This window comes from Pseudopipra pipra, chromosome 5, assembly GCF_036250125.1.
Source record: "Pseudopipra pipra isolate bDixPip1 chromosome 5, bDixPip1.hap1, whole genome shotgun sequence".
NCBI classification, from domain to species: domain Eukaryota; kingdom Metazoa; phylum Chordata; class Aves; order Passeriformes; family Pipridae; genus Pseudopipra; species Pseudopipra pipra.
In genome coordinates, this window is record NC_087553.1 from 36,351,123 (window position 1) to 36,369,502 (window position 18,380).

Below are 18,380 nucleotides of genomic sequence, written 5' to 3' on the forward strand. Positions count from 1 at the left end.
TTTTCTACCGCTCAAGAAGACAGTGAAGTGTCTCACCTTAGTAATTGCCTATAAGCTATATTTCTAGCACAGCTCCAACACTTTTTCTTGGAGTAATGAGCTGGTACTTCAAATGGGATGAAGAGTCACCATGATGGATTCCTTACAGTATGCAGTCCTGAGCAAGTTAAGGACTATTCTAAGTTACATCAGATTTTCAGCCACAACAAGGAGACAGTGAAGCTTTGTGAAAGCCTGGCCACCTCTGTTCTAAAACACATGCCAATATCCTGCTCTCTAGTAGTAGGTGTTACTCAATAGAAATGTGGCAAACGCGTGCACGCGCGCACGCACACACACACACTCATGCATAAAAGGTCTCAGCAACCTAAATGACCCATGATACTTTCACAATCCTTTTCTTGGCCATGAAGATGTAATTAAACAACACTGATCCTCAAAATAATAGAAAATAAGTAATTAAAAAAAAAAAAGGAAAAGGAAGGAAACCTCAAAAGAAACCCTATGATCTTTCAAGACAAGCAGTTCTGGACTTTGCACTGTCCTACTAAATGAATATATTGAAGAATTTTACACTATGACTACAGCGTCTACTATCAAAATCCATGCAAAAGGGGCTGGAATTTTTCTTAGTACTGAATTATCAGAATTAAAATAGTTCCTTTTGAAACACCAACCTGAATCACATTAGTGGCCCAGCATCTGGCGAGTAATACAACCCATTATGGAGTACCTGAATTATTCATTAGCTTGAAAGACACTGTACTCATTCCAAAAGGCAAAAAATATCCCTACTAATAATTATATCATACAGACAAAGGAGGTCAATAAAATTAGAAGTAGTTTCCCAATGTTTGTACTGGGTAAACAAATAAAAAGTAAATAATAATTAAACTTTGACCTCTCACTTTTCTTTTCCTTTCAACCTTTTTCACTTAACCCAAAGTTGGCTAGAATCATTCACTGTCGCTTTGTGGTCTCAGCTGAACAAATTATTAAAGCGCATTAGTACACTTTATTACTTTTTATCAGTCTTCTATTTCACTGTATCACTGAAGTTGTGGTTGCCTCCAACGAACATCTTTCTCCTCAAGGCTCAAAATCTTTTTCCTCTTCCTTTTCTCCCCTTATCTTTCACATTGCTTTAGGTGTGAAATTTCAGTCACTCTTCTTCTCATAGCAAGGAACTCAGTTCTACCCCACTAAAATACCTACACCCCGTTACCTGCCTGGCTCTTGCTTCCTCTGTATTGTCTGTGACTACCTAGCAATGGCCTGCCTTATTTTTTTTTCCTCTTCCTCTCCTCTTGCATTGATCTCCGCTCTTTGTGTTCAACTTCTAAGTTTTCACTCCTTCCTGATCGATCTCACACACTGAACTTGTCTTTGGAGAACACTCTCCCAACAACCAATGAACTGCTATTTTCCATTTCCTCCTTTTAGCCTTCCAAAACCCTGCTTAATCTGAACACTAGCTTACTTAACACACAAAAGACAAGTTAATGTGTTCTTTCAACAAAGACTGTTTAAAATGTATTCTTTCATTTTATTTGCACAGGATAGGCTAGACTAAAACCTAAGCAAATAAATTATGCTTCTCTTTTGAATATCTGCCTAACCGTATGTATTATAAGTAAAAAGTTACTTCAAAGTTTTGTGTATGGATTTAAGATCTAGAGGGTCCTGCTGTTTGATTCAAATATGTTTTATTACTAAAAAATATTTGTTCTTTGTAAACACCTACATATATATATACACAGGGTGGGATTGGCAATAAATACACTAGTCTTGTTTCTGTGGTGGTTGGAGTAGATGATGACAAAATGTGAAGATAAAAACTGTACGTAAGTACAAATAATAAAAGATTCTTCACCTATATGAATAAAATACAAACAAGAAAAATGAGAAAGGGATCACAATGGAGTGAAGATGGTACAGAATTTAGGATTATGATGAAAATATTGAATGCAGGGATGAAGACGGGTAACAGGAGAAAAAATTAAAAATTATCAATTAATTACAAAACTCAGAGAGAAGAGAGGCTCAAGAAGATTAAGCTGAAGGTGACAAGACAGTCTCCAGCCCAAAGTCTGAAAGAATAGGAAGAGGATATATGAAGTAGCAAGATCATTATCTTGTCCTATAGGCATAGAAGAGTAGAATAGCATAGAGCAGCAAAGTAGGAGAAAGGAGAAAGCAATCAGAGCAACAGATGATTGAAAAGCTTTTTAATAATGTATTTTTTTTTAGAGAAAGATTTCAGAGAAAGTTTATTTAATTTAAAGATAACCTGGTCAAGGGAGGATGAGCAGGTAGATCATACAACATCAATTCAGTAGCTTTCTTTAAGGTTCTGGGGTTTATTAGACATTGGAAATGTGTGAGACCTCACATATCTGAAGTTTAGAAAAGCCTTTTTCATATCAGGCCACATGGGAGATCATTACTCAGCTGACATAAAATTAGGATTAACAGCAGAAATATTAGGTCAATAGGTAACGAAAGGGAAAATGTTTCACAGAATATTTTGAGTTGGAAGGGACCCACAAGGATCATTGAGTCCAGCTGTAAAGTGAATGGCCCATACAGGGATCAAACCCATAAACTTGGTGTTAACCTCACTGAAAATGAACACACTTAGTGATGGAAAATTTCAGGCTAGAGGGAAGCTATTAAGAGAGTTCCTCAATGATCAGTCTTGGGAGAAATCTTGTTATTTTCATAATTACTTTGGCCAAAGTATCCGTACTATATTAGTGAACTATCATGATAATTCATTTTTGGGGAGATAATCAATACTGAGGGGCATTGGGACATCTTATGCAAAGAAATGCATGACCTTGAGAACATAAATAATACAAATGAAATAAAAATCCATCATATAAATGGCAAGGCCATCCCCCCTAAGGACTAATAAAAACATTTCTTCCATAAGTCAGAATTTCATCAGTTAAAAATGACTGAGGTGGAAAAGGATCGGTCATAGGATTTAAGTTGTTAGTGTTATATGGACAATGCAACTCTAAGCTGCATCAAACAAGACTTTTCAGGAGAGAAGGAAATACTGATATGGGGGAAATCTAATCATCGGTATCTCTAAATTGCCATAGAATCCTGTTCACTCATGTTAAAGAATGATAAGCTTAAATTGGAAGAGGTGCAGAAAGAGGTGCCAACATGATCAGAGAAATGGAAAACCTATCTGACAAAAAGAGATTAAAAATGCTTAAGCATATCTGGTCTGGTGAAATAAAAGTCAAGAGAAAATATGCCAGGGAACTGAATAGTGAAAGAGAAGGAAAAATTATTCGGTCTAGGGGCCACAGCTGGCATAAGAACAAATAAATATAAGGTGGCCATGAATAAAGTTAGGCTGTAAATGAAAAAAATAGAAGTCTAAACATTAAAACAATGAGAATCTGTAACAGCCTCATAATAGAAGAAACAGATGCAGCTCCCATCCTCTCCCCAGAATTACACCTAGTTTCACTGTGCTTTACAAGCCCATAAGGTGGATCAATATGAAGTGCTACTTGAAACAGTAAGGAGCTGGAGTTGGCAGCCAAGGAGATCCCTACCCATCTTGTGTTTTTAAAATTCTTTAAATAGCAACTAGCATTTTTCAGGAGCAGCTATGTACAAAAAGAATAAATAGAAGACAACAGAAGATAAGTGCTCTGTTTACATAATCATACACTTTATCTATAGACTAAATGTGCTAATTAAAACAATCTATTTAACTTTTTTCCTGGAACTCACTATTTAATGCCCCTGAGATATTTGTGATCTTTCCACTTTAACTACATTTTATTACTGAACTGTTAAATGACATTTTCATATACTTGAATATCAACTCTGCCTTACATAAATACAGCAAAATACATAGGAAGAAGATTACCCAGCACCAGCCATGAAGAATTCAATTTCTGAGATAACAAATCTATAACTTATCCTCTTCTCAATATATCTACATTCCTAATTGTTTAAAGACAGAATAACTTTGCAGGCATAGTCATTTTTCTCTGTTTTTACATAACTATTTAGAAGTAGTATAAAAGATGCAGTTAGTTGATGCAGTCTGAATGAATAGAGGTGAAAAAAGAACTTCACAACACCACTGTATATGTGTGTCACTCTTTCATTAACAGCCACTTTCCAGAACAGGCTCACACATGAGATTTATTCTTGAGGAGGTAAGAACTCACAAAAGTTGAGTATTTATTTTTTGCAGAGAAAGAGCCTAATCTAACTCTATACATGAATTTTGACAGTTCAATTATCATAGACCCTTGTGAAGGGATACTTAAAGAGCAGTAACCTTTTCATTTGTCTGAACAGAAATGACTGAGGAGTAAGGAGGAATAAGTGTCACTGAGACCCTGGCAGTCCTTTCTTTTATGATAAGGTCAGGACTTCTTATTGGATCAAAAGAAGAGCCAAGAACTGTCTGGAAAAGCCATGTAGGAGATATTTGATAAGGAATTTTCAAAGCTAAGTTAGTGATATAGCTGTTGATTGAACAGCATCCTGGTTAATTGTCCCCAGCTCAGCCTCTGGGCCGTGATTTTCCCATCCCTTACATTTGTTATTGCCATATTGATGAAGCATTTACCAGCTTACACTGCTCACAGCTCCAGGCACCTGACTGAAAGGGCTGTAAACTTCTCCCAAAGCTAGTTTGCAAATTCATATACTATCATTAAACAGCTTTCTTTTAAATCAACTCTGCACTTCCCAGAACAAGCTCATGCCTTAGATTCAGTTGCCTATTGCAATAGTTGCTTTTTTTATTTAAAATTTATTTTAAGTCAATTCATAAATAACACATATATCATAAAACAAATAGAAGCTGAGAAAATATACCACTACCAGTAGTGAAAATTAGAACCTGTTTTGACCCTAACATAACATAAATAAGGAAAGGCAATATTAATAGCAACATCAGAGATCCATTATTTGTACACAAATACGAAAGAAAGAGTAAACAACCATGTAGAAACAACTTCATTCAGAAACCAATTATCTGTTTGACTACACACAAGTATACTGTCTCCAACGCTGCCTTACAACAAATAGGTATTCACACTTGTGCCACTACTATTAGCATGACAGTTATTTCCCAGTACTTCCTGACTGCAGTGAAGGTACAGAGCATTTTTATGTGCTAGGGGACAAAAGAATACAGCGCAGTGCCTTCAACTCAACCTGCTCTAAATAAAATGTTGCTTGCCCTCCTCTAACACAGAACTTGCAGAAAAACTCTTTAGACTTGCCTTACAGAGCCATCCATCCTAGAGAGCTTTCTGTGGGTCTAGGATCGGTGCGTTGAGTTCAACAAAAGACATTCTGCTCTAGCAGGGCTCAAGGATATGCATTAGCAGCTACACTGATCACCACGGTGCCTGTGAAGGGAGAGCTATAAATACTCCTATTTACACTAAGCTGGCTTCATTTCTCCTACCCAAGATATGATCTGCCCTGCACCCACAGACATAAGTGGTGTCATGGGATGTGTGGCTGTACTTCTGTACACTCTAAGTGCAAAACCTATCATCATTCCCAATTTCTCTGCTGCCCTTGGGCTTTTCTGCACCAGTCTAGACAGAATCTGACAAATTATCATTTTCCTGAGCTCATTTGAGAGCTGAAAAGTACAGACTGTATTTTTAAACCACGAAGCCCTCCAGAACCCATCTTCTGTTAATTTATGCTTTCAGTATTTGCTCTGAATGCTACCTTCCAGGTAATCCACATCTCATCACTGGTCATCTTGAATAGCTGACTTGCAAGTGCAATAGAGGACTTTGATCCGAGATCCCTAGAAATGAAAATGAGTTAAAAAAATCACTTTGATAACTGAACCTCAAATTTACATTTAAATGAGGTATTACTTGAAAAAAACAACTATCTCATGTAATTGTGAAACTATTAAAATGTTCAATTTAAGAGCTTGACTACTTTTATGTAGCTCTTGAGTACTGACTTTGATCAAAGCTCAGCTGTTCCATTTATTAAAATCTGCCATTTCATCTGCAGGATTTATATGTGTTTAGTATTGCAGCTTCATCAAGATCTCTTAAATAAAGTTATAAAAAAAAGGTGTTGGATAAATATAGTCTTAGGCACAATACACTGCTCAGTGCTTTCTCTATAAATCCCTAAATCAGTATTGCTGAGCAAAATGACTGGAGAACTGCGTTTATTTCTGCTGTCACTTAAGTGTTCAATCTTATTTCTGGCACTTTCTAATCAGTTAATTGGTTTCGACCTTGTTGGGCTCTGCAAATGCAGTCCACGCAGCAAACCATACAAAGAGGGCAGCTGGTCCCATAATGTCATTGTACATTACTTCACCTCCTGAATGAGATTTATCTCCCTGATCCAGTCTGTTGTATGATCTGAGGAAAAAAAATAATTTCTGGAGGGTTTTTTACTAAAAAGAATGTGTGTAAATCATAAACACAGAACAATTTCCACTAAGTGTGAAAACACTGTGAACGTGCTGAGTATTCACATTTTTCTTAGGACAGTAAGAAACTAATTTGTTTCTTTCCTGGGTCTTTTAAATAGATGATGTTGTTATCTCAGGTGACGTGTCTAGCAGAAAGCTAACATGCACTAGAGGCAGTACACAATACTAATGAAACACTCCAGAGGCAAATCTGGTACACACTGTCACTAATTCAAAGTTCATGGTAGGTTTTCTTATCAGTAAAGCCACCTTTTCCATTTTCTCTTTCTCTACTGGCTTTATCCGTACTAAGCTCAAAGGAACAAGAAAGCTCTCGGACATGGCTTGCTGAATATTGGCATGATTAATACCTGCTCCCTGACAGCTGTTTGAATTAAGGTGTGCTCTCATTGTAAACAGCCTGGACTGTGTTCGTACTGAGGACTGCCTTTTGAGAAAGGTCTTCTCGTATGCACAAGAGGGTGGCAGGAGAAAGGGGCTGCAAAACCATTCTCCGTGCTTGCCCTACTTTCTACAACACCTGGTATCCCACAAAATAAGCCTGAGCAGTCATGGTCAGGATAACAACATTAGGGATTTTAAAGTAATGCCAATTCTGAACTACTAACGAGTGCCAACAATTTATTCCATATTAAAAAAAGTGCTGTTTACTCAGCATCACAAGGCAGCTCCAGCTGAAACACAAATGGGGCCCCACTGATTATGTTCGACAGCACAAGGGCCAGTAATTTAAAGCTTTCAAAGAAAAAAATCTCTTAAACTAATTGCAGGCCTGTGGCCCAAGGGTCACCAAAGATTTCTTAGCAAATCTAAACTGTCTTTTTAATGTAGTCATCACAGTATCTCCATGATGAAGGCAAGTATTGTTGCCATTTCCAGGAAAAATTGACAGGAAAAGATGATGACATGAAGTGATCCAGTAATGTACCATAGCAATGCCTACTACTTATAAGCAAGGGTGTTTTTCTTCACACACCTCTCTGTTCAACCAGGATGTATCTTCTGCTACTTCTGTTGCCTAAAGGCATATCAATTACCTGTGTGGATTCATGGAAAGCAGCCCTATGCCAAAAGCCATTGCTTTATCAGCCCTGTCCTCTCCTATTCCCTGTAAATGCAAAGCGGTTGCTGCTCATAACCAACTGGAAGCATCTGCCACCATGGTTTTCCTGAAATTTAGCTGGAACCGATGAGTAGGCAGGATAATGTTTGGGAAAAAAAACCACAAGATCAAGGATAGCCTGTCTAGTAATCAATTTGATGTACACTGTTTACACCCAAACTTGCAACAAACCTCCAAGTTGAAATACTGATGTTCCCCTCAAAGAGTATCTTCACATAACTGAAGGAATCAAACCTTTTTAAGGAACACTTGTATTCATTACAGCAATTCACAGCAGAGGGCCCTAAAACATTGTCTCAGCCGTGCAATTGCACACTTGATTTCATTTTTTTCTTCCCCCCCCCCCCAAAGCTGCTGATGGGCTGCAGTGCCTGACTTTCCATGATACAAAGCAAGACTGATTTTCCGTGGCTCTGAAAAGCCAAATCTCTCTAGGGAGAAAATGTTTCTTCCTATTGCATCTCCATTTCCTCTCACGATGTCATGTGAACACTTCAGAAGCACAAGACACCTTCCTGTTTTGTGCTGAGTATCATTTTTTGCTCAATTTCTAATCAGCCATTTGTTAAGGGAGCTGCAAAAGCACACAAAGGCAGCAGCTGTTCCCCTGCTGCTGCGAACGTGCAGCTCTATGAGCAAATGCTGTTTGAGGCGCTGCCGAGAAGCAGCTGCTGATACTCGCTGAAGCCTCCCTCAACACCCCAAACTAAACACTTCTCCTCTGGAATAACCCTCACACCATGGCATGAACAACTGAATTACTATCAGCACTTTTTTTTATATACCTCATGAAAACTCAAAACATTTTCCCAAGGTGTTACTTTATAAAAAGTATAATCTAAAGACACAGAGGTTGCTTTAAAATTATGTAATAAATTTATTTTTTAAAATAAAGCAGAGGTTACTTTACTATTTGGTAATTTTCATAATAATAAAAGCACCAAACAAAATGTAATTACAAAATTACATGTAATACCTAATTTAGATATATCCACCAAGGTAAGCAAAAATAGGGTGCATTCTAAACCACAAGTTAAAGGTACAGAAACATATTAAGTAATGGATAAAAAACCCAGGACAATTCAAAACTAAAATGAAACATCTTCAACAGCTTTTAATTAAGCAATACCTATTAAATCTGATTTCCTCAGTATTCTAAATTTAGTTTAAAAAAGGGGTGGGGAGGAAAATCAGGTTTTGATGAAAGTGCTCAAACTTACATGGATATAAATAAAAGTTCTAAATAGAAGTTATTGGTGTGCTGCTTCTTTAAACTAGCACCAGCTGAATGTGCTAAAATAAAAGATCCTACAAGGCCTCAACAGAACTTTCAATACTTTAAGTAGCATTCCTAGGGGTTTTCAAATAAAACAATTTATTCCTTCCCAAGAAAGAACCTACATTTCTGTGCTTTGTTCCAGTGAAGACCCCTAGTGTCAGCAGAGTTCTCTGACAGACCAAGACATATGACCATACAGATTAATTTAAGGTATCTTGGTCCAATCCTCTACTACTCAGGAAATGAAACATTGATACAGCTATTCAGCTTCCAAGGAAGACATATGATCCTCCATTTTAAAAAAAATAAATGTGGGAGATGAGATCAGTGTTCACATGAACAACATTTTTTACTAGAGGGATATTATTTACCTGCATACCTTCATTTTTTGGCTTAGTACTTCAACTAGGCTTAAAATTAATACCACCGGTTTTGTTAATTTAAAAAAAAATTTTTATAGAGTATAGATAAAAGATAAATAATCATGTTACCACAGTGAAAACTGCCCAAGAAATTACCTAATAATGGGCTTTAGTTTGTATTAACATGCAAAACAACAAGTAAAACAGACAGCTTTTAATGAGAATTTAAGCATTTCCACTGTAGGTTTTAACCAAGTCATCAAGCAAAATTATTTGAACACTGTGTTGCTTTTTTCTAATTTACCTTATTTGATAGCAGTAGAACAAAATTATATATATTAAATATACATATGTAGAAAGCAAGATATTGAATAGTGAAATGTCTGAAATGCCAAATTAAATCACAATAAAAATTTGCTGTAGGACATGAATCCACGTGCATTTTGAATTTAATGAAGTAAACTTACATAAAAATGTACGTAATTGCTACATAATCTTCAAAAAATGTACATTATCTACGTTATTAGTGCTATTGATACTTCCAGTGAAATGTAAGTTAAAATAATCCATTTCACTGAGACAAGACAGACTTGAGATTGTTAAAAGGATATTTTGTATCTAGAAAAAAAAAAATCAGTCATCTATACAATTCTGTATCCCCAGACATCACAAAGAGAAAGCAGTTATGTTAATTGCTAGTATTTAGTGTTATGTTATGTATAGCAAACCTGTATTTAAATATCTATTTCTAGAGTATTTACATGCAAGAAGGCTGTAATTGCACATGTCTAGCACAGCCAGATGACAGTCTTCTCTACCATCCTCAGGTGGGGAAGGAGTGTGGGGCAGCTGGAGCAGTTGGCAGGACACTCTTTTCTGCCACCTCCCCAGCAAAGGGGACTCTCACCCAATGTTTGCACCTCCGCTCCTTCCATTGCACCCTCCTGAGCAGCATGAGGTCACAAGCTCTTCATCTTTAGGCAGGAAATATCATTTTTATCTATGTACTAGAAAGCCTCGAGTGGCTCTGTATGAGACTAAAATCGCATTTTTTGCCGTTTACACTAGCTGATATAATGATGAAAAGAATCAGCCCCCTAAAGCAAATGATACTATGCCACCTTCAGCATGAGGAATACACATAAAATCTAAAATACATTCTATTTGAGTGAGAATATAAATAAAATTATGCAAAGGATGTGCTCGTGACACAAAGTAATTTTTTGGTGGTAATTTCTGAGTGGGAATGTTGCCTAGGCAATAGCCTGTAGGGTAAGGTCACATTAGAACTAAAAAGCCTCCCCTTAAAAGGCAAAAGAAGTATGATAAATTACAGAGTTACACAAAGTTTACTGAGTTTCTGGCACTGTTCCCATCAAGCTATAATCTGCTCTGGCTGCCATTCTTGCTCTAAAAGCCATTTTTGTACAGAAACTGAAAAATCAGCACCATGTTCTCCACATCTTGTGTAACCTGTGTGCATAAATCTCACCCAGATATCTCTGAAATCCACAGTTCTTTGCAATGCAAAACTCATGCTTGCTATATGGAATTTATTAACGAAAGATGCAAAAATAACCAAACATCAGCTGAAATAGTCTCCTCAGTCCTCATATACAACTCCCATCCCAAACCTGGTTACCTTGAATCTGTCTCTGAGGAAACTCACACCCATTTCTTGTATAACTCACCAGGCAAACAGCTCATCTGACACAGCATCCACACAGTCAGGAGCATCCACACACACTAACAAGATGTAATGTCTTAAACAAACATCACACATTTGTTAGAGAAACCATGCATTGGGTCAAGTGATTCACCTTTTAGGGAAGTTGCAAGAGTTACTCTACTTTGACATCTACCTCTGTAATGCCTCTGAAATAACCACTCAAGTTTAATGAAATATTTACACTGTTTAAAACATTTATGCCATTTCACTATTTTTGAAGATGGAAAATTATGGTTAAGAGAGCAGCTTTAAATCTGAGGGATATTATATACTGGGTCAAACTCAATAACAGATGACACTGTATATACTGTTACCAAATTTTCCTTACGAGCCTTAACAGACACACAAAGATATGATGAATTAAAATACTAATTTGTACTTGCATTGTATTTAAACAAAGTACATTATGAATTAATACTAAATTCTTGACAGTCCAGTGATTCATGTTGAAAAGGTTGGTTTTTGCTGCTCCTGCTATTTATGCGATGAGTATTACATAAATTAAAAGACCAACATAAAATATTACTCATTTAATGAAACTATTAAACAAAAAAAAAGAGCTAAAATACTCCTTGAAAGTTTCATAAATAGGACTGAAGGATGTTAGAGCAGGAAATAAAAAACGAACAATGTCGACATCTGTACTTCAGGTTCTCTTTACAGAAGAAGAATAAACAAATTCAGAAGATGGTTCTTTTGCCTTAGTTCAGATATCTGCTTTAGGCTAACTGACTTTAGAAGTGAATGTTTCTCTTCTCTAAAAACAGATGTTAGATCACAATCTGATGGTCGTAATTGCAGATATCCAAAAGTTAAGATGAATTCCATTCACAGTTTCAAGGTGATAGCAAAAATCCCACCCCAAACACAACACTCCTCTCCCCAAGAAATTGCAAAAAATATTATGGATAAGGAGGATTTACTTAGTTTAAAGAGCAAGACTTGGGTGCAAAAAGATTACACCATTACCTGCTAAAAGGAGAGAGATAAAAGGTCTTCTCCCTTCACCCAGGACAGCAGATCCAGAAGTGGGCTTAAACTGCAGCCATGCAGATTTAGACCTCCCATTAGGACTAACTTTCTAATGGTCAACTAATTGCTGTCTAAGCCTCAACAGACTTCATAAAAAGACTGTGAAATCCCACCTCCCTGAATTTTGCTAAAAGAGTTGATAGCCCTTGGAAACAATTTCTGTTTAAAAGGTAGGGGACAGACAAGAGAATGCCCTTATAATTCCTCAGCCCTAAGAGAGATTCTTGCCTGATGGGTTCAGTGTCCATCTTACACAACTGTCTGTCGCCAGTCACTTTCCAAAGTCCATCACAAATCACTGCTACTCCAGCTTAGCAGCACCATTCCAGCTTTCAAATTCAGCAGGGAAGTTGAGGGCCCACAAATGCAGAACACATACAACTTTTTTTTAATGCTGTTCAGTGTCAGAAACAAAGGCAGCATGCCTAATTTCATTACAGTGTTGCAAATTAGCCTCCTTTAACCCAGCAACAGTCATTTGGCACAGTGGCTTCATTTTCCATTAACTTTCTCTAATCATATTCCAAGTCCCAGTAATGATTTAATACCTTGTGTTCATTGCCAGTTTTGCTGCTGCAAGCGTTTTACCTGCCTTTTCCTCCTCTCTCCCATCTGAATCATCAGCAAAGCCCTGGCAAGGCACAGTTAGGAGAGTGCTTATCCACCATTAGTACTTGCTCCATGTCTCTCAGTCTTAAGGAAGCCATCAAGTCTCCTTGCATCAGTGAGCTTACACTCAATTAATTCCAAGAGCACTGAAATGCCTTATGGCCACAAGAGGCACTATTTTGTCTTTATTTCCTCTGTGCCAATAAATTTTCATAACCTAAATAAATTCACTTTTCTTACCCTCTACAAAAACATCATCTCTAATGAGAAAAATCCAAGTAGAAAAGTTCCATAAGCTAAAAAAACCTTTAATTTTATATGAGAAATTTTTGAAAAGCAATGTTCTACCACAATAAAAAGTGCTTTGCTGTCTGCTTATTAGTGCTTTCAGGGCAATTTTGCATTCCATTTTTGTAGAATCTAGAAGAAACTAAGTGCTCTCTTTTGCTTTTAAGAGTCTTTTGATCCTCAACAGTATCTCACTCATCCTCCTTAACAATCCTTGTTTTCTCCCTCTTTTTTTTTTCCATCCTTTTACCACACAAGGATATTTTCTGCTGCTTTACTTTTACACCCTTCGTTTTCCAGCATTCATGTTTGACATCATATATACACGTATTTCTTACACTACTACCAGTATTAGAGCTGACTGAAGCTCTTGGTAAACAATTACAACAACAACAAAATTGAAGTATTTTGGAACTAATTGCACTTTTTGGGGAATTTGATTGAGCACAACAGTATGATTACACCCTTAGAGTACAGAGATTATACACAAATCACATGCTTTTTGTGACTGAGACTGGACACTGAAACCATGTTAAAAAAAACACGGGTTTTTTTAACTGAATTACTAACCTATACTGGTATTATGACTTGCAAGGGAGAGAGATACTGCCAAGATAATCTTTTATTTTTTTGTAGTCTATACTTCCACAGTTCAGTCTGCCTCCTCAAACTCTTACTTTCTACAGTAGCTTGAGTGTCTTTGAAACAGAAGTAAAAAATGAATTTATTAGCTATCTCAGATTTCTTTTTAACACTTGTATTAATCGAATTTTTTAGCTGTTGTGTGTCTTGACTGTATCTTTCTATTCAGAATTTTTATCACTATAGGAATGAGGCATTCATTTCTTCCTGCCCACTTAATATTAGCTGTGGTTGGTTTTCTGTAGGTCCCTGATGGTGGTGGAATGAACACTTAATAGTCCTTCTGGCATTTGCACTGTTACATCCAAAATGGGATCAGTGTGCAATGAACTGACAGCAGAAATTTTCCTGTATTATGGTTAAAATTAGTCCCAGATGAAACTGAGTGACTTAAAATAAACTCTAACAACTAGTCTGGAGCCATTTGAAGCAAACACTGGTAGTTATAATACTAATTTAGAGAAATTAAGTATTACTTGTCACTCCATTAGTAGACTAAAACAAGCACAAAAAGAAATTCTGTTAGAAACTTTCTGCATCTACAGAGAATAACATAAACTGCAAATATGTCAGAGTAATTGTGAACATTGCACATTTTATTAAATCTTGATAGGTCGAATCTGAAAGGGGAGCATGGTGAAGTCTGAAAGACTTTGCACCAACATTTGAAATCTTGTGAATAGGTATTTTCATCTTGCATTTAAGTTCTTAATAAATCCCTATAGGAAAACAAAAACCCACACATTTTATTGTTTTTTAAAAAAATACAACAGAGCAAGACATGCTCTTGTTAAGTATTATTTTTGTACAGATACACAGCAGGGAAACCAAAGAGAATGGGACTACTTCTCTATTGTTACTGGGAGGAAAAGAATATGGCTGCATCTTATTGACCATGCTCAAATATATAGCAGGGATATAACAGATCTCAAACCTGTTCTCACAAAGGTGAACATCAACAGTTCAACCCAGCTCATGCCCAGCTGGGTTGCACATTTAAGATGCACAGGAAAGAGGAAGCAAATGAATGTATGCATACGTATAGAGTAGAGTGTTCCTGTGTTAAAGAATGAGAGTCTAGACCAGATAGACTGTTGTGTGAAAAATAATACAATCTGACAAAAATAAACACACGTTTTGGTACATTTCACCTAAAAACTAGGAAAGCTTTTATATTTAATACTTCTTACTACACATAGCTGCCTGAGCTCAAGATGCAGCCAGCTCCAACACAAAGTGATTCAAATTTCCCTTTTTGAGGTATCTAACTTTAAGACTTTAAGCAATTCTGCATCATTATATACCTGTCTCCCTGAAAGACTAAAGATCAGGGAAGCTAGATCTGTTTTGCACAGTTGGGTGAATTTGTTTTCTCAGTCCCTTCAAAATGGAGACCTGGTAAGTGATCTTTACGGAGCACTGTGAAAAACCAGTGGGAATTGACCAGTCAGGTTCTCATTTCCTTGTGGCACCTTTTGTGTTGACTCCAAGGTTGGAATAATAGGAAGCTAAGGTCACAGTCTTACACCTGTGAGATAAATTGCAGGGCTTTTTCTTCCTAGTGACACTCGTAAGGACTATAATGTTTACAAGCCAGTCATTGGCTTCCAAAAGCAGAAAGGAGGGTTGCTCCATAGGGGAGTTTTCCCTGGAGGACAAAAAGAAAAACATGAGAGAGAGCTGTTCTAGCAGCATATGCTTAACAAAGGACCTTCAATAGGTAGCTGATACAAAGAATGCTGCTGCAGTCTTTTAACAGGTGATCTTTTACAGGTGATTTTACAGTGCATACTTCTATACTCCTTGTCAAGGAAAGATAATAGGAGAAGCTGGTGCTAGTAAAAAAATATTGACTTAGACATATATGCAAGTCATAGTGAAGTCACACTTAAGAAATTTATATAAAAGTGCAAGGCGACTGCTAAGTGGAAAGATTCATGCAACTGATATTTCTAGAGAAATGAACCATTAAAGAAGCAATTAAAACCCTCAGTTTGAAAGAATATTATCAAACAAACATATTCATGGAAGTAATTAAAAGCATTTGATTGCTTCATAATGGGCAGAGCTAATCAAGCTTGTTCCTAATCAAAGTGTGTTCCGCTCATTTTAAATGTGAAAAATAGTGAAATTAATCAAGAACAGGCTACACTGCAGTGTAGTAGCTACAACCTAGGTAAAATCTGCCCAGGTACACCATATACTTTGCAAGGAACCAATGTGCATGTTCACTGTATCAGAAGGATGAAAAAGCATCTGCTCATCAACAGCCCAGCTACCTACATTCCAGGGAGACTGCTTAAGTAGGTCAGGGATGAGGAGGAATGTGTGAATCCATATTTCTCTAATATTTGTACATCTACCTATGGCAGCTGGCATTCCTGCCCATAAGCAATACCACAGACAGCACCCAACAAGGTAGGGGAGGGAAACTTCTGTGTTTCCTTATCTAACTGGCTAGGAATCATTTCAGTCCTCATCAAAGGAAAATTGTTATTAACATGAATGAAAGCTAATCTGAGCCTTTTTGCTCTCTCTCTCTTACTAATGCAAAATAAAAACTCTTTTAATGATGGTAGGCAAGAAAGGAAAAGAAACTACCTAGATGATGCATAACAGAGCAATGCACCACTTTGATCAAAATTTAGATGAGTACAGGCTTAAAAGTAGATGAGTACAGGCTGAGTACAGATAGACTTTGTCTATCTTAAGGCCAGTGCTATGTCACTGATTCTGTAATTTTACCTCAATAAAATTAGCATCAAAATAGAAGAAAAAAACAAACAGGTATCTTTTTGAGGTAAGCCATTTGCTACACTACCTATTAATCCTAAAAGACAGGAACACACCTGTTGACTCATAACTAGCAGCAATTCACCCTCTAGTGACACTGATCAGTCAATCCCAAAGCATTTTACCAGGGTGAGCAGCATCACCTTCTTGGCAGTTCAGATGGAGATGATGAATAATTTGCCCAGGGTCAGCACAGGCCACTGGTAGAGCTCAGACTGTAACTCAATTCAGTACCAGCCGGGTACACCAACAGATCATAAAACTTGATCGAAACAAGTACCAAGTGTTTTCTCTTACCAAATAACATCTGAAAGTTATATACACATTGAATATACATGATGAATCATGTTACAATGTCTAAAGACGTAACAGAATAGCAATCATTTATTATTGACTTGATACTGTTGTTATAATCTGAATTTGAAACAATTAAATATGTCTTCTTACTTAAAACTATTCACAGAAGGGTCTCGGAAGAAGAATTCTAGTTTATTGCGATTTCTGATTATAAGTTCTCAGAGCAGCTAAGACATCTCACTTCCACTTAAACTAAAAATACTAGACTGCCATCATCTTTCAAAAAAAGCCCTTTCAACAGACTTTGGAAAATAAAACAAGGCTAGGTCAATCTCTATTTTCAGCTACAACAGTATGAATGTTAACGCTTGCAAGTTGTTTTGCTGCCATGAAGCAATATACTCTTCTTGTAAAACTTATCAACCGTCCTTTTTTCCTTTTCTCATAGTCCCCTTCTCACAATACAACTGAAGTATAGTACAGAGAGTGGGCAGTCTCCCATGACGAATACAAGTCAGATTAAGTAATATATATAAATACCATATTGCCACCCATATTCTGGGAAATTGGAAGTATACTTAAAACTTATTTCATAAAGATGAATGAAAATATAGCCAGGTTTAGTAAATTAAATAATCAGAGTTACTTGAAACAAAATTCTTACCTTACAAGCAGAGTAAGTGCAATGTTTATTACAGCCTTCCTTTGACTTACTGGCTGTTGCTTATCTGGGATTGTTATGGAAATTAAAAGCACACCAGCCATGGACAAAATGACACTTTTCACTGAAAGACAAGTAGGTATTTGTTCCACTCTAGACTTTTAAGCAGCAAGTTATGGACCTGCTTAGCAAAGAACATTGCAGCTAATACAGGGAAGAACACAAGATATTTCACTTGCTCCTTTCTTTGCCTTTAACCCAGAGCCATGGTATCCTGTGAATGAAGGTCTAGGGTGCCTGTCATTGTAAATGCAGTGTAAGCCCAAAGCAGTTAATTATTGTCACACCTTCTCTCAATAAGAAACTATATGTGTTTATTACTGCATTAAGTAAACTCACTAATTAAGCAGGCTGAACCCATTCTTGGTCAGTACCATTCCCATCCCAAGTTAAGCACTGGGAGCAGGAAAGAAAGAGAAAGCACAGACAATGAACAGAAACGTTTCCTATTGCTTGCAATGAATTGTGTAGAATCCTGCCCTAAGTCTCCAAGTGGAGATATGGAGAGACTATTACCTCTCATCAAGTTGATGAACTATTAACTGTTTAATCAATACAGAAAGCAATGCTGTGTCTTAACAAACAGACATTTATGTCTTTGAAAGAAGAGAAGGATCTTTATTGCAGTTAAGAAATACGCTGATTAAAGAAAAGGACAAATTTTAGGAGAAAATATCAATCTGCATTGATCTTCTGAAGGATTTCAAGAAGGAAATTAATCAGGAAGATGGATGTAATCAAGGGTTACAGAAATACAGAATTCCTGGCCAGCCAAGAACCTCAGAAGTACACAGCAAGTTTGATGGATGAAGGGGGAAGAGGGAGAAGGTGGGGAGAGAAGAAGAGGGAGCCTTCCAATGTAATTTTAGTAACACAATTAGCATAACCTACCTTTAATTTCTTCTTTCATATCTTTCACAAATATTTTATAGACATCTTATAAGCATTTCACACCCATATATCCAAGCTCATATTCTCCAGGTAGCCAAAGGATAATGGGCATACCCGTATACATGCTGCAAAGAATATGTGA

The 18,380-nt window shown here is 36.8% G+C and overlaps 1 protein-coding gene across 5 annotated transcripts in view; it reads right to left on the minus strand.

Moving 5' to 3' along the window:
* Window positions 1-18,380, minus strand: part of SYT1 (synaptotagmin 1) — a 349,423-nt gene that overhangs the window by 282,239 nt on the left and 48,804 nt on the right. The gene's annotated exons all lie outside the window — the stretch shown is intronic.